Below are 20380 nucleotides of genomic sequence, written 5' to 3'. Positions count from 1 at the left end.
CCGGATCGACCTTAAAATCAGTATATATTAGGCGTTTAGGGCTGTTCTGTACCAAATCGACCAAAACCAGGTCCGTATTGAGAGTTGCTTCTTGTTAGGTCGTTGCTGCTTGGTGTAGAATTCAATCAAGATGATATGATTCAAACCTATGGCACTGTTGACCGGACAAAATTATACCTTGTGACTTCCTGAAATGATTTCTATTTATTTTCCGAGATTTCCCCATTTTTATGGCGGTGCAACGATCGTTTCACACGGGACTGATTGCATGGGTTGACTTGGACTTTAGAAGGATAGAAGTATTCCTTCCTCCGACTCCATTACTTATTGGAGGGATTCTTTGGTTGTCTAATCTTTATAACTCAGATACCTTGTGTTGGACTTATGAATATAATATTAATTTTTATAAAAAAAATACTTATTAGAAAGAGGAGATTTCAAAAACCAAGATTCCGTCAATTCAGAATCTATGTGGCAAGCATATGCATATCGAACTACTATACCCCAAAAAATAAATAAGGAAAAGAGCTCTATTCGAGAGAGTGGATCATGATTTTAGTTATAGGTATCTAATAGGTTGTATCAGTTGATTCATATCAGTATCGATACCAATTATTATTATTTTTTCAAAATTTAATACCACATGTCAATATTCTATTGGCTGTATCATTGATCTAGATCGATATCGTCCAGCCTGATACCGATTATTATATTCTTGGTGTGAACCCAGTGGTAGACATATGATGGGGCAAAATAATCACCTCTAATCCCCCATGAAAGGAAGAAATCTTGTCCTTGTTGATACTTCCTTGCGCATTCCCAGCGTCAGGGCCACACCCATCACAAAGAATGCATTGCCATATGAATAATACTATGGCTGCTACCACTGCCATTTGTGGATTTTTCTACTCTTTGATTTCCTTTATCTTCTAATATTCTTTTGGGGGAAAATTAGGCATCATCCAACTGGGTGATATCTGAACTTGCAATTAATATTCTTTGGGTGTGGGGGGAAGAAATATGCATCACCCAAGTGGGTGATATCTCAACCCGCACATGATAATATATCCTTATAAAATAGGGAAAATTAAAAACCACAAAGTCAATTTGTAGCCACGCCCTCTCACACGGAAAATTATCACCTCCAGTTTGCTGACCGGCCCAGTTCCCCAGTTCCTCTAATAGGGGGATGGTGGACCCCACCCAGGCAAGGTGTTTGGGCATGGGTAGAGAGGTCATTTCAGCCCTCCTTTGTTAGAGGAACTGGGGAACTGGGCCGGTCAGCAAACTGGAGGTGATAAAGATCCCCTCTCACACCTCACGCATGGACTGTATTCCCTCTCCTCATTAAATGCTATTTATTGAATGATTCGATCACCCTCCTCATTAATGTGAAACTGCATTTTCGCGTGGGAGTGATTCCTCCTCTTATGAAATAATACTAAAATAATATTATGCCTATATTTGGTAAGCTTTTTTCCGATATATTCTAGGTCGATAATACATTTGGAGGTAAGAAAAACAATGAAAATTATCATTTTGTAAAATCAAATCGATTAGAATGCATACCAAATGCAATCTATAATTCCAAGTTCTAAACATAAAATAGATAAAATTTTAGATTTGGAGTCTATGAAATTTCAAAACCCAAATCTAATACATCCTATCGTATATGGGCAATACGCTCTCTGTATGTTTGTCTAAGCACCTTCTCAGTAGTCTCATGCACCCTCTTTATAGTCTCTGGTTTTTCAATGCTTCTACAGAACAATTGGGCCACGGGCCTGGTCTAGACCGCCCACAAGGGGCACCTGCCAAACCCGCGCAAAAGGAAGAGAGAGGTGGTTGCTTTGAGTGACCGACTCCTCTTGCCTCTATCTAGCTTGGAGAATCCCAGTGGGATTCAAACTTGTGGCTGGCCCAGGGTTTATGGCTTTATAAATAGACAGCCTAAAACCCTGGAGAGATTAGGTCAGAAATAGAATCTCTCTCCCTTTCTTTCAAGTTCTGCATTTTTCCTAAGGTTTCCATTTAGTTGCCTAGGGTTTTGTGGTGTGGAGTTCTCTTGTAGAGAGAAGCATGTCGTGATCGTGAAGTGCTCGTAACTGCAAGCCGTGTTCGATCATCTCTTCCGCTGCGATTGCATTCGATTCAGATAATCCCTAAACCACTTTGTATATGGAATAGAATGCATGTTTCCCTATAGTCTTTTGCCATTACTACATGTAGGTAGGGGATCTTAAGGTCAAATTATCCACAAAATTTAGAAGCCATCTGACTTCTTATTGTAACAAGGATATTTGATGTTCTGAAGCATACTCATAGGATCATGAGATCATCCAAATGTGTGTCCCATGTTTACCAAAAAAATAAAAATGGGTGTCCCATGCCATCATCCTATTTTTCTTAATAATGTGGCATCCATTCCACATGTTTTTATAGAAATTATTTTATAGAAGAGTTTCAAAATCAAAAAGAAATTTTATTAATATGATTACAATACAAATTTTAAAACACGTCTTACATTGTATTTTTTAATGTTTAAGAGGAAAAAATAAAAAAACGATCGCATTTTAATCAATCATACAATTGCCACCTATTTTGGACACAAATTCCATTATATAGATGAATTCTTACCTTCATTCAATCATATACTCGAAGACATTTCCTTAATTTGTATTAAAAAAAATAAATAAATTATAAAATGTTTATAAATGAACGTTAACTTCCTAAAATTTCAATATGATATTATGGACTTTTTCTTCAATATAAATAGATAAATAAACAAGTACACCGACAAATTGTCAAAAAATATCACGATTCATGACACATAGTCTATCTCATGGTATTTCGATATATGCAAATAAAACTACAAATAAGGAGAAGATTATAAAGACAAAGAAAAGGTTGGTGTGATACCATACGTTAGTGATATCCAAGTTTTTCTCTTTCTTTTTTTTTTAAGTAATAAAAATTAATAATAATATATCAATATTACAGTTGACAAATTTAGATTTGAAAATTTGCCAATTTAAAAATTCAATAAAAATAGTTACAAAGGGGCAAATGGAAAATATCAAATTTAGATTAAACCATGGATTATATTACATTTAAGACTCCAAGAAAAATTTGTTCCATTTTTTTTATTGAAGTTTCATAAGATTCTGGGTTTTTCGAGCCACCTTATTCAGTTCCCGAATTATTTGCATGGACCAAATTTTTGGAGTCCAAAATTTTTAGGCTGATTTAATTTCCTAAATTATTCATAGACTCTTAAAAAACGCACAAATTTTTTTTTATAAAATTTCAAACTTCTTTAGACTTAGTTTGAACTTTTTGTTGAGTTTTGTGAAATTTCTATGTCCAGAAGTTTAACATGCCATACTTTTGAACCTCTTTCATATCTCTCATAGTTATCATATGATAAGTTCCACCAATGTCTAAATTTAATGCACATGATTTTGAATCGTTAACCTCTCCAATTGGTTGCCCCCTTCAAATCCTCCAATTCCTCACATGGGGATGGAAATGACCACCCTATCCCTTGCCCGAAAACACTGCCTAAAGTGCGGTCCACTCTCCCCTATTAGAGGAATTGGAGGAATTGAAAGTGCCCGCAAATTAGAGGGAATAATTATTCCATGATTTTTTAGGTATTGTGTAGTCATGATCGTATCCACCAATGTCTAAATTTAATGCACATGATTTTTGTAGGTATTGTGTTGCCATGTGTTAACATGAGAGTTAGGAATGACCAATTTTGTTAAAGATTACTTGAACAATGGGCGCGTTTAGAAGGTTAGAACTCTTTTCTATTTCTAGTAATAATAAAAAAACAAGTTTCCCAATGTGAACGATAGTTCAATTTCTTTCTCAAACAACGGGCACCAGAAAAAAACAGAAGATACTTTGATACCATTCTTTGAGACACATACGTAAAGGGGCATTTTTATGGATAGAAGTGTTGACAATTAACAACAAACAACTTCAATACATAATCTGTTGAGTTGGATGATTCTTGATAGCGAAGCATATTTAATTAATCCTCAAACAATAATACTACATCTAAGATAAATTAGCATTTGATTTAATTGAACATCTCTGAATTCATAATTTTTTTGCAACTCCCCCCTCACCCCCCCCCCCCCCAAAGAGGGGAAGGGGGAATTTATTGAAGTCTACTTTAATAAAAACTAATGTACAATAAGAAGAAGTTCCTCCGGGAAAGATGATTCCCAAAGGCCCTGCATAGGAAAAACAATGGCTCATTTAGTAATAGAATGAGCAATCACATTGGTAGACCTAATTACATGCTTAAAGCAACAAGAAGCAAAGTCAGCCTTAACTTGAGGATGTCATTGATAATGGTGCCAACCTCAAGAAGAGTAGAAGGAGGACCAGAGAGGGATCTTTATCCCCTCAATTTACTTGCCTGTCAATTTCCTCAATTCCATCTAATAGGGGATGCAAAAATGATCACCCTACCCCCTGTCCTAACACACTGTCCAGGTGAGGTCCACCTCCCCCAATTAGATGGAATTAAGGAAATTGACAGGCAAACAAATTGAGGAGATACTTTTCCATCAGAGAGGCACCACACAAGCACTTGACAATCAGAGGAAATAGTAACATGAGGCAGTTTAGCCTGTTGAGAAACAAAAAGGGTCAATCTAATAGTGTAAGCCTCTCCTCAAGTATTTGAGGTGATTGCTTTGTGTTTTTTTTTTTTTGTGGGGAAAAAGTGTCATCGTCCATATAAACACTCCGATATTTGTTTTTTGGATTTGGGCAAAAGTATCACAGTTTATGTAAATATTTGAAAGTACATGCTTTGTTACTTGATTTGGCAAAAGTCAAATAACAAAGATTGAGGGCATTTTGGTCTTTTTATTTTTATTTGCACAAAAGTCTCATCCGTGGGTATTTAGATCGTCTACGGCGTCCTACCCAGAGCGGCCTGAGTGGCGCACAAATAGGGCGCCCTACAATGACCGCCTTACCCCCACTCGGGCAAGGTGCTCGGGCAGGGGCAAGGCGGTCATTGTAGGGTGACCTGTATGTGCATCGCTCAGGCCGCTCTGCCCGTGGCACCTTAGAAGATTAGGGTCCCATCCGTGGTCATGGAGTAGCTTCTCTACATAACCCACCTTTTTATCAATAATATTGCTTATTAGATGATGCACATATTTATAGATAAGTAGAGTAGATCACAAAGCGCTTGTTGTTGCTTGAAGACACCTCAAACAAAGTTTGCCAAGTGGTATGATATTGCATTGAAACATTTTGGATTATGGCGATGTGCACATACTACCAAGAGGATATGGGCATAAATGAGAGATGCATGGACGTGCACAAACTATATAGAAAGAAAAAAGTAATTTTGAGCCTAAAATTTGACATGTGATCAATCCAAACCTTGCCCTCATCTCATCTAGCAGAATTAAATAGAAGAGAAGCTCGTCTACACTCAATAGTGTAGGGGAAACTATGCTTTTATCTTTTGTTGGATTAGTGCCAGCAGAAGATTGCTACTTGGTCACATGGTCTCTATTTTCTACACCAATGTCTAGTCCAATAAGGGAGCACGCTTGGGTATCTATCCAGGGGGTAGGGGCGTCATTTCATGGTGCCCTATGAGATGGCGTAGAGGGTGCCACTAAGCAAGGATCTTTTTCTCATATAAATATATATATATTTCCTTTAGTGAATGAAATAGAGTTTAACTAATATCTCTTCAATTTAAACCTTAGATTAATGATACTACAAATTGTTTCATATTTCATGAATTGAAGCAATTTGTGGTGTTATTACATTGGAGTTGAAACATTTGTAGATTTGATGAGAATTTATCTCGATATCCATGCCACCTCCATGGCCATCGCAATGGAAATCTTCATCAAATCTACAATGTTTCAACTCCAATGAATCATGACACAACTCCTTACCATGGTTGAAATCTTTATGAAATATTTTGTATAGTTTGTCCATTACATCTAACACGCATGCATCAGTGTAAATTGTTAGTTAGATTTTATCAATTTCTTTTATTTTTCCAACAAAAATGTTTAAAATTTTTTAAATGAAATCTAATCATATCTATTAAGAATGTACTTTGGAATGAGTTTATGAAACTCTCTTCATCTACGGTGATGTTAATGTCATTTTCATTTTCTATTAACGACAAAATTCTCATACATGATTACCTCATAAATTCTTACAAAAAATAACCTCATAAATTATATTTGCATTTATTAATAACACCTTGCAAGGAATTATTGGTCTTCAAGTGCCGTGGTCGTATTGCTTAGAATCGGTTGACCTAATAGTTGCTTCTCCCACTAGTAATGAGTAATCACTAAATTTAAGATATATTATCAATCAAAAATATTTATAAAAGATTTTTGAAGGCAATGGTAATTAAATTATAACAACCATTGGGGAAGTCCTTAATATCTTGTTTAGTGATAAAAATTGAGTAAATTATTATTGGGAGAGGGTTTTCCATGCAAAAAGTTTGGGAGATTCTCCCATGTCGAATCACAATGTGAGAACGATTTTCAAAAGGAACATATATGATCAAGATATGAGAAGACGTGAAAAAACATCCCCACATTGTCAGCATGAAAAACTTTTTTTTTATATTATTATTTTTCCCTTATCCTTATAAGTTGTATATAAGGAGAACATTTACTCGATACGATTTTCCTTCTCTCCTCTTGTGATTAATTATAGATTGTGTTGCGTCAAGAAATCGTCGAGCGGTCCTGCGAGTGCCGTCACCTGCAAGTGGACCAAAGGGTCAACAGAGAGAACCGGTGTGGTTCCGACCTAGGGTTCTCCGATGCCAAAGTTAGATCTCCTGGCGCAAATAGATGAATAGTGATTATTCAGTATGAGTTTAGATGTCCCTGATGGGGTTGTATACCTTGCCTTTTATAGTAGCATATGGCGGTGTGGAGAGTCCCAGTTTGATGGCGATTGTGCCGTTGAGTGGATAGAGGCCCTGGGCAACGGGGTTCTATCCTAATTGGCCATCTCCCCTTGGGAGGGAGTGTCCTGGTGGCATCAGGATCCTTGGTGGATAGATACCCGCGTGTGGTGATAACGTCTTTGGTGCTTGAATCCGTCTAGGTGACGTGACCTCTAAGCGGCGGTCTAGAGTCCTGGTAGTGACATGAGTCTTAGCGATACGATCGGATCGTAGATGGGTAGCCCCCACCTCACGTGCCCACGATGCTGTGCCTGGGTGCAGGCCGCGCCTAGGTGAGGCCGCTCCTGGATGTGTGGCCGCGCCTAGGTGAGGCCGCGCTCGAGTGGTGGCCGCGCCTGGGTGAGGCCGCACCTAGGTGAGGCCGCGCCTGGGGTGAGGCCGCACCCGAGGGGTGGCCACGCCTGGGTGAGGCCGCGCCCTGATGTGTGGCCGCGCCTAGGTGAGGCCGCGCCCGAGTGGTGGCCGCGCCTGGGTGAGGCCGCGCCCGGGTGCTGGGACCCCGGTTCGTTCCCTTTGGCTCTGGAGCAGGTCATCTGTGACACGTGGCGATCGTTGATTGGCCCGGTGAATATTGGATGTATCATTTGCCCCCCCACTCTCTTGGGATAGGATGTCCAAGAGAGTAGGTGCCTTTGCATAGTGAGGGGTCTGCTGCGAATAGACTTTCCTTGTGGGGTTTGCCTGTAAATCCACTAATGAGGTAGGAGAGGTTGGGGGTTCAAACCTTTCCTCCTACACTTTTTCTTTCTTTTTTTTTGTTTTTGTTTTTTGTAGGTGTATGTTCCTTCCTCTCACTTTCTCTTCTTTCACTTCTCATTTCTCTTTCTTACTTTTTGTCTCCCCTTTTGCTCTCCTTTAATTCCCCTTTTGCATTCCCCTTTTTGTCTTTTGTCCTCTCTTTGGTGCCCACCATGTGCTTGTTTTTGGGTCACCTCCACTAGTATCCACTTTGCTTGATTTTGGGTCTTTGTGTTTAGGTTGTGTTCTCTTGGTGCCTTAGTTTGCTTGGAAGGCTTGAGTGGTGCTTGGCTTGAGTGCCTTACCTCTTGTGACCTTTATCTCTTGATTGTGCCTCGTGGTGTGGCTATGTCATCGCCGTGTGCCTGTCTTTCCGCGCGGTCGCCTTTTTACTGAGGTAAATCGATCCCCTTTCTTTCTTTTGCTCTTTTTTTTTTTTTTTGTAGGGCGGCTCCTCGGTGAGGCCGCGCCTGCAGGTGTGGCCGTGCCTCGGGGAGGCCGCGCCTGCGGGTGTGGCCGTGCCTCGGGGAGGCCGCGCCTGCGGGTGTGGCCGTGCCTGGGTGGCTGCGCAGGGGTGGCCGCGCCTGGGGTGGCTGCACTGGGGCGGTCGCGCTTGGGGTGGTAACGCCTGGGTGTGGCCACGCCTTGCCAGTGTGGCCGCGTGGGTGGCCGCGCCTGGGTGTGGCCGCGCCTTGCGGGTGTGGCCGTGCCCAGCTGGCCACACCTGGGTGTGGCCGCGCCTTGCCGGTGATGCCGCGGCGTGGGTGTGATGGACCCTCGCTCTTCTTCCCTGTTCTTCCTCTTGTATGTGATGGATCTGCTGTTTATATTTTGCAGGGGGCATTCCTTTCATTTTTCTTGCTAGCTTCGGGGAGATTGCTTTCTCGAGTAAGTAGTTCGTTCCCCTCCTGTCCTTCATGTCGTTCCGGGTGACCTTGGCCTGCTTCATCGGGGTTGGATCTTCGAAGGAGCGTTCCCGTTCCCGGATCGCCTTCTTCGTGGGTACTCCCTCCTCTATACCCTCCCCTAGTGATACTGATGGAGGAGTGGGACCTTCTAGTGTCTCCGGTCCCCGTAGGGATCGTCAGCCCTCTGGGGCGGCATCCTCAGCCGTTGGTCCTGCTGATAGGTCAGGCCCTGTTGCTAGCATCTTGTCACCTTCTGACTTGGTTTCCCTCCGTGAGGAGTTCCATATTCCCGCCAAGGTCATGTTGCGTGCTCCTGGGCCTGGCGAGTATGCCTTCTCTCACCGTGCCGATGAGATCTGTCTCTACCGTGTCGGTGAGATCTGTCTCTACCGTTCATTTTTTTCTCCAGGGCCTTCGCCTTCCTATCCCTCGCTTCGTCGAGTTAGTGTTAGAGCATTGGCACCTCACCCCTGGGCAGGTGTTGCCCAACTCTTGGAGGGTGATCTTGGGTTTCTATGTCTTCTTTGCCCGCCTGGGGCGTGCCGCCACTGTTCCCCTTTTCTCCCACTTTTATCTGTTGAAGAAGGGGAACCATGGATGCTATCACTTTGCTCGCCGCGTGCTCAAGGGGCCCTATGCCTCTGTGGAGCTTCTCACGGGGATCACTAGTCACGTGAAGTATTGGCGAGATCGCTTCTTTTTTGCCATGGTCCCCCGATGCCCATTACAGACTGTTAGGGAAGTTATTGACCTTAAGAGGGTCAATCAGGGGCTTGAGCTGAGTGATTTTGAGGTGACTCCCTCAAGGCCGTGCTGGGTCGCGATCCGTTCCACGTCCGGGAGTTTGACTCGAGGCCTTCTGTCTCTCTGGAAGCTGAGTCCTGGTAAGAGCGTTGTCTTTTGTACTTGATTGGCATGTTGGTTTTTGAATGTATATGTCATTTGATTGGTTGGGCAGTCTATGCAGTGGATACGCGTCAAAACTTCAGTTTGCTCCGTGGCAATCTGCGGAGGAAGGTCGCTTCTCAGGGTGGTCCGTCTGCTGGAGGGACCGATGTTAGTGGCGCTTCTGCGCCTGTGGTTGTTGGAGCAAAGCGGAAGGGGGGACCAGGACATGCCCGCGTGACGAGCTCTGGTGTGCGTGTCCTCCTTCCCCATACTTCTCCTGATGATGGTGGCGTTTCTGGCTCTGTGCCTCTGCCTCCCTCTGTTGTTCCTTCCGGATCTTCTGTATTGCCCCTTTCCAAGGGGAAAGGTGTGAGTTCCTCTGGCGGTACTGCCACTGATCTTCCCACGCTGGGTGAGTCCTTGGTGATCACCCTGGGCGTGCCGGAGGGCTCGACGTTGGCCGAAGCTGGCGTGTCGTGGGAGTGGGTGGATAGGGGCAGGCTCCCTACCGCGAGGATGGCCTTGCAGAGGCTTAGCGATGCTTGTCTGGCTCAGACCCTCTACCATGATATGGCCTCGGTGAGTTATCCTTTTTTTTTTTTTTTGGTCTCGTCATGTTCATTGCCCCCTTTATTTTTAGATTGTTTTACCGCCTGCCATGTTGATTGTAAGTCCATCACCGTATTGCTGAGGCGGTGCTTCGATTGGAGGGTCATGCTTCTCGTGAGGTGTAGATACAGCGCACCCTGCGTGACGTGGAAAGGGAGCTCCAGGGATAGATTGATGCCCGTGAGAGAGCCGAGGCCGACGCACAGAGGGTATCAGGGGAGCTTGCGGTGGCGTCCGGGAAGCTCCTGGAGGTGTCTGAGGAGCTGCATGCGACCTCTGCTGGTGCGGCCGAGAGCTCGGCTAGGGTTCTTACCTTGGTGGAGGAGCTTCATTCATTGAGGGGAAGGCATGAGGCGGAGCTGGCATCTGCAGGTGAGCGAACTGTGGCTGAGTTCCAGGCATCCCCTGCGTTCTCGACGCTGTATCAGGCGCAGCTTCAGCTTGCCTATGAGGGAGGGGTCCAGGACTTAGCTGCTTGTGTCCTGAAGGTGACCCCCGATTATGACTTCTCTGTTTTGGGGTTCTCTGAGTTTGTTGCGGTGCTTCGGTGTAGCTGTGGTGGAGAGCGTCCCGGTGTCGGAGGTGGAGGCTGTCTGCTGCGAGGGGGGTGCTGTTGCGCGTCCTCTTGAGGTGGACATGATGTCCCCTGCTGGGTCGGAGGTGACCCATCCCTCTGTGATCCCTTGACCCCACGGCTGTACCGATCCTGTAGACGTCTCAATCTTTTTCCTTTTTTGATCTTGAGTTTGTAACTACTATGACTTTTCTATGTGATTGCTTTTGATTTTCTTCGACTGCATTGTCTCCTGGTGATTGTTTGCGCGCTGATACTCTCTGACCCTTGGTAGTCATGGGATTTTGATAGTGGCGTCGTGCCTTGGTGATCCTCGGACCTTGGTTGGTTACCGCCTTAGGCGTAGAACCTCAGTGTTGGCCTCTCACCTTAGGCACGAAGCCTCGATGTTGGCATGTTGCCTTAGGCATAAAGCCTCAACGTTGGCATGTTGCCTTAGGCATAAAGCCTCAGTGTTGGCATATCGCCTTAGGCATGAAGCCTCGATGTTGGCATGTTGCCTTAGGCATAAAGCCTCATGTTGGCATGTCGCCTTAGGCATGAAGCCTCAGTGTTGGCATATAGCCTTAGGCATGAAGCCTCAGTGTTGGCATATCGCCTTAGACATGAAGCCTCAGTGTTGGTATCTCGCCTTAGGCATGAAGCCTCGACGTTGGCATGTTGCCTTAGGCATAAAGCCTCAGTGTTGGCATATCGTCTTAGGCATGAAGCCTCAGTGTTGGCATGTCGCCTTAGGCATAAAGCCTCGATGTTGGCATGTCGCCTTAATGTAGTGGCCGTGATTCGATTGAATGGTAGAAGAAGACAAGTATTCTTGCAACGTTTCTTTATTTTGAATGAAATTCACATTGTCCTTGATGTCGTCTACTGCTACTCCTACTGCTACTGCTTCTGTTATCACTACCACTACTGCTATGCTTCTACTGGTAGTACTTCTTCAGATGTTCTGAGTTCCAGGTACGGTCTACCTTCTTGCCCCCTGGAGTCTTCAAGCGGTAAGTCCCTGGGCGTATCTGCTTGGAGACTATGTAGGGTCCTTGTAGGGTCCTTCCCAGTTGGGTGACAGCTTCCCCGCCTTCTGTGGCTGTGATGCACTTGCCCTCCATAGTACTAAATCTCCCTGGTGGAATAGCCTTTCCTTGACCCTGGCAGTACGTTGCTGGTAGGCGACGTTCCTTAGTAGTGCTCTCTCGCGGACCTCATCTATAAAGTCTAGGTTCGCCCGCAGTCCGTCGACATAGGTACGTTCATTGAAGTGCAGAACCCTATGGGACATGGCGCAGACCTCTACCGGCGTCAATGCTTCAGTGCCATATGCTAGGCGGAATGGGCTCTCTCCTGTGGGCGTCCGTACTGTAGTTCGGTATGCCCACAAGACGCTTGGTAGCTCTTCTACCCACTTGCCTTTGGCTCCTTCTAGCCTTTTCTTGACTCCTTCCAGTAGCGTTCTGTTGGTGACCTCCACCTGACCATTGGCCTGTGGGTGTGCTACCGACACAGGCCGATAGTCAATGTTGTAGCTGTGACAGAATGCTTGGAATTTAGGGTTGTTGAATTGTTTTCTATTGTCTGAGACGAGGATCCGTGGTACCCCGAACCTGTAGATGACGTCGTCGCGGACGAACTTCTCCATCTCTGTCTCTGTTATCTTGGCCAAGGGTTTAGCTTCAACCCACTTGGTGAAGTAGTCGATCGTGACGACCAGGTACTTTCTGTTTTCCGGTGCTGCGGTGAAGTTGCCTAAGATGTCTAGTCCCCACATGACAAAAGGTATGGGGTTGAGGATTGATGTCAGCTTGGTGGCGGGTAGATGGGGTACTGGGGTGAACAACTGACATTGCTCGCACTTCTTGGCATATTGGATGGCCTCCTCTTGCATTCGTGGCCAATATAGTCCCTAGTGGAGGATTTTCTAGGCTAGGGCTCGTCCCCCCATGTGGCTTCCACATATCCCCTCATGGACTTCGGCTAGGGCGTACTCTGCCCCCCTTGGGTCCTAGGCACCGGAGTAGTGGTGCTGTTGCCCCCCGCTTGTACAGTACTCCGTCTAGGACGGTGTACTTTGCAGCTCTTATCCTGATCTTCCTTGCTTCGGCCTTGTCTTCTGGTAAGACATCGTTCTGGAGGTAGTTGAGTAGAGGGTCCATCCAGCTTGGTCCCTCCATGATCTCGTTAACCTGCTTTTCCTTATATGTTGGCTTGCAGGATCTCAACATAGACTGCGCTGGCCAAATTTTGGAGTTCCTCATTGGCTAGCCTGGATAGGGCATCAGCGGCGGCGTTCTCCTCCCTGTGAACTCGAACCATCTCAAACTTCACGAAACCCTCGATCAATGCTTGAGCACGTGCTAGGTATGATGCCATCCTTTCATCTTTCGCCTCATACTCTCCATTCACCTGATTCACCACGAGCTGGGAGTCGCTCCAGGTGGATAGGTGTGTGACTTGGATGGCTTTGGCCACCCGGAGTCTAGCTAGCAATGCCTCGTACTCTGCTTCATTATTGGATGCTTGGAAGGTGAATCAGAGAGCATATTGGATACGAAATCCCTTAGGGCTGGTTAATATGAGACCCGCGCCGCTTCCTGCTGCATTGCTCGACCCGTCCACGAACATGTCCCACGATCCGTGATCCTTCTCTTCCGGCTCCCCTGTTTCTGACTCGATCTCAGATAGGGTACACTCTGCGATGAAGTCTGCAAGAGCCTGGCCTTTGATGGCTGTCCTTGGTTGGAACCTGATGTCATGCTCACTTAGCTCCACCGCCCATGCTATCAATCGCCCGGAGACGTCCGGCTTGTGCGATATCTTCTTCAGGGGTAGGTCCAGAGGACTATGATGGTATGGGCTTGGAAGTATGGTCGTAGCTTCCTGGCTGCCGTTACCAATGCATAGGCTACCTTCTCGATCCTAGTGTACCTGGTCTCTGCATCGATCAGGACATGGCTGACGTAATAGATGGGCCTCTGGACTTTGTCTTCTTCCTTCAGCAGTACTGCACTGACCGCGACAGGGGTGGCGGCTAGGTAGAGCTGTAACTCTTCGTTAGGTTCTGGTCGCCCAAGCAGTGGTGGGCTCTCTAGGTACTCCTTTAATTCTCCGAACGCCTTCTGGCACTCTTCCGTCCATGTGAAATCTTTAGGGCTTCGGAGGTTCTTCAATGTTTTGAAGAATGGTAAGCACTTATCACCTGATTGTGACACCAACCTGGAAAGGGCGGCGACCCTTCCATTCAACCTCTGCACTTCCCTGACCGTTCGAGGAGGTGCCATTTCTTGGATGGCCTTGATATTGGATGGGTTGGCTTCTATTCCACGGACTGAGACCATGAACCCCAGGAATTTTCCTGACATTACACCGAAGGCGCACTTTGTAGGGTTTAGCTTTATCTGGTTCCTCCTCAGTACTACAAATGCCTCCTCTAGGTCGGTCAGGTGTTGGCTGGCGTGGATGCTTTTTACGAGCATGTCATCCACATATACCTCCATGTTGCGCCCGATCTGCTCCTCGAACATCTTGTTGACCATCCTCTGATAGGTGGCCCCTACATTCTTTAACTCGAACGGCATGACGTGGTAGCAGTAGTTCTCTTTGTCCGTCCGGAATGCGGTGTAAGACTCATCATCCTCACACATGAGGATCTGGTTGTATCCGGAGTAGGCGTCCATGAAACTCAAGCATCTCATGGCGGCGGTGGCGTCGATCGATGGGTCGATCCTGGGCGATGGGTACTCATCTTTTGGGCATGCCTTGTTTAGGTCGGTATAGTCAACACACATCCTCCACTTCCCATTTGGCTTTGGTACCATAACCACGTTGGCGAGCCAGGTTGGGAACTTCTCCTTTCTGATGAACCCTGATCGGCTTAACTTCTCGACCTCCTCCTTGATTGCTGCTTGTCGGTCGAGGGCAAAGTTACGCCACTTCTGTTGAATAGGCTTCCTGGTTGGGTTGACATGTAGTCGGTGTTCCGCTATGGAATGTGGTATTCCCGGCATGTCGGAGGTCGACCATGCGAAGACATCCATGTTCGCTTGGAGGAGGTGTCCAAGCCCTTCTTTCTGCTCCTTGTTTAGCAGCGAGCCAACTTGAACGACCTTGGAGGGGTCTTCCTGGCTGAGGGGCCAGGTGATGAGGTCTTCCACTGGCCCTCCCCTTCTCTCTGTCAGTTCATCTCTCTGGTCACTGATCATGCTCTCTAGGCAGAGTGCCATTCCACGGGTGTTGCCATTGTTCTTTTTCATGAAGGTGGCATAGCACTCCCTTGCTTTCTTCTGATCTCCTCGGACTTCGCCTACCCCATTCTCGGTGGAGAACTTCATCTTTAGGTGAAGTAGCGATATGACTCCTCTAAGGGTCATCAGGTGATGGTCGCCCTAAGAGGCCGTTGAAGGACACCACGGACTGACTACCATGAAATTCACCATGATGGTGACTTGTTGAGGGTGTACCCGAAGGTGACGGGTAGTTCTATGGTACCTCGATGGAGGCGGTGGCACCGAGAATCCATGGAGATAAGTGGGCTCTAGTTTGAGCTAGTCGTCCCGAACCCGAACGTCCGATAGGCGTCCAAGGAGAGTACGTCAACGGATGCCCCGTGTCTATCAAGCATCCCGTGTGCAGTCGATTGGCTACCTCTACCGTACTACCAGGGCATCTTCATGCGGGAAGTTTAGTCCTTCTAGGTCTTCATCCGAGAAGGAGGTCACCGCCTCGGTCCTGGCTATCTTGTTGGGCTTCTCTGCCACTCCCACAAACCTGGCATGTGCTTTAGCTTTTCCGGTGGACTGTTGTCCCGGTCCTCCAAGTATGGTGAGGATAGGAGGTCCCTTGGTGCCACTAGGTTCTGTTGTATCTCTCCGCTCTTCTGGGCGGTCTCTCTCCCGATCTGTTCTTCTTTCTTCTCGTCTCGGTTCCACTCTATCTCCATCGCGACCTCTATCTCCTTGGCCTGAGCGGTTGTCACGTCTCCCCTTCACATACTTGTTCAGGCTTCCTGCTCTTACCAGTTGCTCTATCTCTGTCTTCAATTGATAGCACTCCTCTGTGTCGTGTCCATTCTCTTTGTGGAAGAGGCAGTATTTGTTAGGGTTCCGCTTCTCTGGTCCTGCTAGCATAGGTCGTGGCCAATGGAGTAAGTCACGGTCCTAGATCTGCATGAGTATCTGGGACCTGGTGGTGTTCAGTGGTGTGAACTCGGGGGTGCTTGCCCTCTCACTTCTCTCTGGGCGGCGGTCTGTCCTCCTAGATGGGAGGTCGCCCTTCTCTTGTCGGTGCTCTGTCCTCGACCTCTTACCCTCTTTTCGGTCATCAGGTGCTGACCTCTTATTGTCTTGTGGCTTGGCCTCGATTATTTTCGTTCTAGCTTGTAGTACCTCGGCCATATTTGCAAACTCGTTGCACCGCTCCAAGAGCTCTTTCATAGTCCTGGTCTCATAACGTGGCAGGTCCTTAATCAGGTCCAGGTCCCTAATACCTCCTGCTACAGCTGCATGCTGTGTCTGGTCATCCAAGTCTCGAACCTCCAGGGACTCTTTGGTGAACCTGGTAACGTATTCCCTGAGAGATTCCCCAGGATTCTGTACCACATTCAGTAGATTGACGGTGGTCTTCTTCTGCTTGACGCTGCTTTGGAAGCTGGTGATGAACTGTTCGCATAGCTCTACGAACGAGCCTATAGATCTCGGTCGTAGCCTGGAGAACCATGATGTGGCTGCTCCCTTGAGGGATGCCGGGAATGCCCGATAGGAGACCACGTCCGACCCCCCATACAGCGTCATCATGCCATTAAAGTAGTTGATGTGGTCATTGGGGTCAATGGTGCCACTATAGAGTTCAAAGGTGGGTAGGCAAAACCTGGAAGGTAGTGTGGCTGACATGATCTCTGCCGAGAAGGGGTGTTGTCCAGGTATGGAATGCATCTCGCCTTTGGTCTGCTTCTTCAACCCTTCCAGCTTCTCATCCAGGTCGCGGAGTCTTTGACCGAGCTCCTCGTCCCGTGTCTGCCCCCCACGCTTGGCCGGACGTTCGCTCTGACCCCGTTCACGCTCTCTCCTGGATGTCCCCTCCCGCCTTGAGTGTTGACGGGATGGGGAATGGTCAAGCCGTGATGAACCTTGCCGTGAAGGTAAGGGGCTTTCTTCTCTGTAAGTCCGGCTTCGTCGTGGTATGTGACCTTCTTCCAGTCGTCCGTCGAACACAGACCTCCGGACCGATCTCTGCGGGGTAGACACCCTCGCCCTGGGTGTTGGTGTCCTCCCACGTTCTGACCGTGGCGAGAGGTCTCTTGTTCTCCTGGGATGCTGGGAAGGCTCCCCCCGCTGCGGAGTGGGGGTTGCCTGTCGCGCAAGTCTCTCTGATGTCACGCCCCTGGGAGATGATCTCCTAGGGTTCGGCTCTTGTCGAGGTACGGACTCCACCCTTGCTGATGGTGAAGTCCTTCGACGGTGAGACGTCCCACGCTGCGTCAAGTATTCTCAAAAGAGTCGTTGTTCATCGAGGATCTGTCATTGCAGGTCGTTGATCTGACCCACAGTGGCTGGAGCATTGGGGTCAGGTGTCACCTCCACCCCCACATCGTCGGCCTCGTCATTGTTGGGCTCATCGACCACGAACTGGTCATTAAGGGGGATCTCTCCCTCCAGAGGGACATGGTCCTGGTTGTTGGCTCTACGGCGAGAGCACTCTGGGGGTGGTGATCCATTCCTTGCTCCGTTGTTGGTGGTGGTAGTCTTCCTTCGTGCCATTGAATGAGTATGGAAGCGAGCTAGTAGCTGTAATGGCTAGCGTCGTTCCCACAAGCTGCGTCAATGCATTGCGTCAAGAAATCGTCGAGCGGTCTGCGAGTGTCGTCACCTGCAATTGGACCAAAGGGTCAACAGAGAGAACCGGTGTGGTTCCGGCCTAGGGCTCTCCGATGCCAAAGTTAGATCTCCTAGCGCAAATAGATGAATAGTGATTATTCAGTATGAGTTTAGATGTCCCTGATGGGGTTGTATACCTTGCCTTTTATAGTAGCATATGGCGGTGTGGAGAGTCCCAGTTTGATGGCGATTGTGCCGTTGAGTGGATAGAGGCCCTGGGCAACGGGGCTCTATCCTGATTGGTCATCTCCCCATGGGAGGGAGTGTCCTGGTGGCATCAGGATCCTTGGTGGATAGATACCCGCGTGTGGTGATAACGTCTTTGGTGCTTGAATCTGTATAGGTGACGTGACCTCTAAGCGGCGGTCTAGAGTCTTGGTAGTGACATGAGTCTTAGTGATACGATCGGATCGTAGATGGGTAGCCCCCACCTCACGTGCCCACGATGCTGTGCCTGGGTGCAGGCCGCACCTGGGTGAGGCCGCGCCTGGATGTGTGGCCGCGCCTAGGTGAGGCCGCACCCGCCTGGATGTGTGGCCGCGCCTAGGTGAGGCCGCGCCCGAGTGGTGGCCGAGCCTGGGTGAGGCCGCGCCTAGGTGAGGCTGCCCCTGGGGTGAGGCCGCGCCCCGGATGTGTGGCCGCGCCCAAGGGGTGGCCGCGCCCTGATGTGTGGCTGCGCCCAAGTGGTGGCCGTGCCTGGGTGAGGCCGCACCTAGGTGAGGCCGCGCCCGGGTGCTGGGACCCCTGTTCGTTCCCCTTGGCTCTGGAGCGGGTCGTCTGTGACACGTGGCGATCGTTGATTGGCCTGGTGAATATTGGATGTATCAGATTGCAAATCCCATAAAAAAAATTATATATTAGAGATTATGAATTATTAATTATAATCTGAAAGTTCAATTTGGTTCGAAAACTAATGATGGTTAAACCTTAATTTGATTTGAATAAAAATGGATGTAGAACTTGGTTTTCAAACGAACAATGAGATTTTTAGTAATCAAAAGAAAGAAATTTATAACATATACGAAAGGATTGAATTTCCCTCCAACCACGGTCCCATTCACCATAGGATGGGAGAGGGTGAGAGAGGGTATCAGAAGGGTATTTTGGAACATACAAAAATCTTAGGAGGGGTTTATGAACCCTAGGGTTGTGGGTGAACCATCTTTTATGGGTGGAGGGAAATTTAGTCCAATAAAAAATGTGAATTGACTTCTAATCACTGCATTTATGAAATTGTATTTTAGTTTTCTTTCCTCCGGTTCATATCCCAAAAATAGTGTTGTTATTAGGGAAAATGTCACAGACACCCCCTAAAAGTATCCAATATCTCAGAAATTTACCATAGTTAATCCAATATCTCAGAAATTTACCATAATTGGTCAAAATGTCACAGACACCCCAAACGTTACAGTTAGTACCCAAAGGTGAAATATCCATTTTACCCCTTAGTTATTTAAATAAAAGAATTGTCATTTCATCTTCTTCCATATTCTTGACGTTTTGGAGAACTGCTGCAAATCCATTTTGGGCGACCATCACCTGCTCCGGCACCGGCGACCATTACCAGCGGCAATTCCAACTCCGGCGACCATTACAGCGGCCTTCCTCAGCCACGTTGATTCCATCCCAAACCCATATGCCTTCCATTTTTCAAATCCTATCTATTATTCAGATTTCCAGATTTTCAAATGGAAAAAAAAAATTGCAGACTGAACATGAAGAAAAAAGGAAGAAACCCCCCCCCCCCAATTTAGAGAAAAAGAAATTCACCAAAATAACAACTCGTGAAACCATTCCCAGCAAAGCCCATTCGAGTTCATTACAAAAACTCAATCCATTTGCAGGCTTCATGGTCTTTTTGATTCAGTTAGTCAGAAAGTTTATAGTGGCTTAGAGCCATACTGGAATGCCATTGTATTGAAGCTCTGTTTCGTTATTATTTGAAATTGGGGAGAATGGATTATACAGATCTTTTTTCCCCTCCCTCTTTTTATGTGTGTGAAGGAGCTAACCTAGCAAATCCCATGGATCGTGCTTGCAGATATCGACCTCAGGGATGATTGAAGCGGGCAATGGGAAAGAAAACACCTTGCGCTTCAAATACTGAACCACGAGCACTTCGTCAGTTGGATGGAATCTGAAACCTGGAGGTAGTTTAACTACTCCGTTCTTAACAAAATTAAGTTTCTCCATGTAGATAGATAAAACCAAATACTCTCAAAATTAAAGATTGCAGACTCACTCACCCACCCTAGAGAACTGGACCTCTCAATTCAGCTCAGTTTGGGCGGTGGAGTCAGTTGATTTCTTACAATCTTAACATAATCAGATTCAGAGAAACACAGAAGCAGAGAGACACACAGAGAGAAGAATAATAAATGATAAGAACAAGAAGATGGGGAAAAGGGGAGAGACAGAGAGTGAGAGAAAGAAAGGAGAGGTTGGGTTTAGAAGGAAAAGGGTTGATTCTTTATAGTAATGGCGTTGGAGGGGTGGAGAATGGAATAGGACGACGACGACCTATTTGGCGTAAACGAGACTCAAAACCTTCCTTTTGACGCCTCTTAACAACCCGAATCCATGCTTTTAGGTTCAGTTCGTTTGCTTTCCCCAGATTCTTCAAAACCCACTTCGTCTCTCACATCACCACAACCCAAATCGTTTTTCCTGGAAACCGATTGTTCACTGCTCGAATCCGACCAAAACTCCCCCGAATTCTTATGCGCGAGAGAGAGAAAGAAATCCATGAAAGTTCGCTTGTGAGCTGCCATGGATTCTTCGCTGATGTCCATTTTTGCCTTTTTCCTGC

At 46.9% G+C, this 20380-nt stretch overlaps 1 long non-coding RNA gene across 1 annotated transcript; it reads left to right on the top strand.

Annotated features, from left to right (window-relative positions):
- The first annotated feature begins 1222 nt into the window (after nucleotides 1–1222).
- LOC122662555 lies at nucleotides 1223–20137 on the top strand. The gene is made up of 3 exons (XR_006333053.1): nucleotides 1223–1234; nucleotides 15407–15412; nucleotides 20003–20137. It is a non-coding gene; the product is annotated as an uncharacterized LOC122662555 (long non-coding RNA).
- Nucleotides 20138–20380: the final 243 nt, after the last annotated feature.

Source organism: Telopea speciosissima, chromosome 5 (genome assembly GCF_018873765.1).
Source record: "Telopea speciosissima isolate NSW1024214 ecotype Mountain lineage chromosome 5, Tspe_v1, whole genome shotgun sequence".
Taxonomy (NCBI): Eukaryota; Viridiplantae; Streptophyta; class Magnoliopsida; order Proteales; family Proteaceae; genus Telopea; species Telopea speciosissima.
Note: the sequence above shows the minus strand (reverse complement) of the source record. Positions and strands in the feature narration are given on the sequence as shown.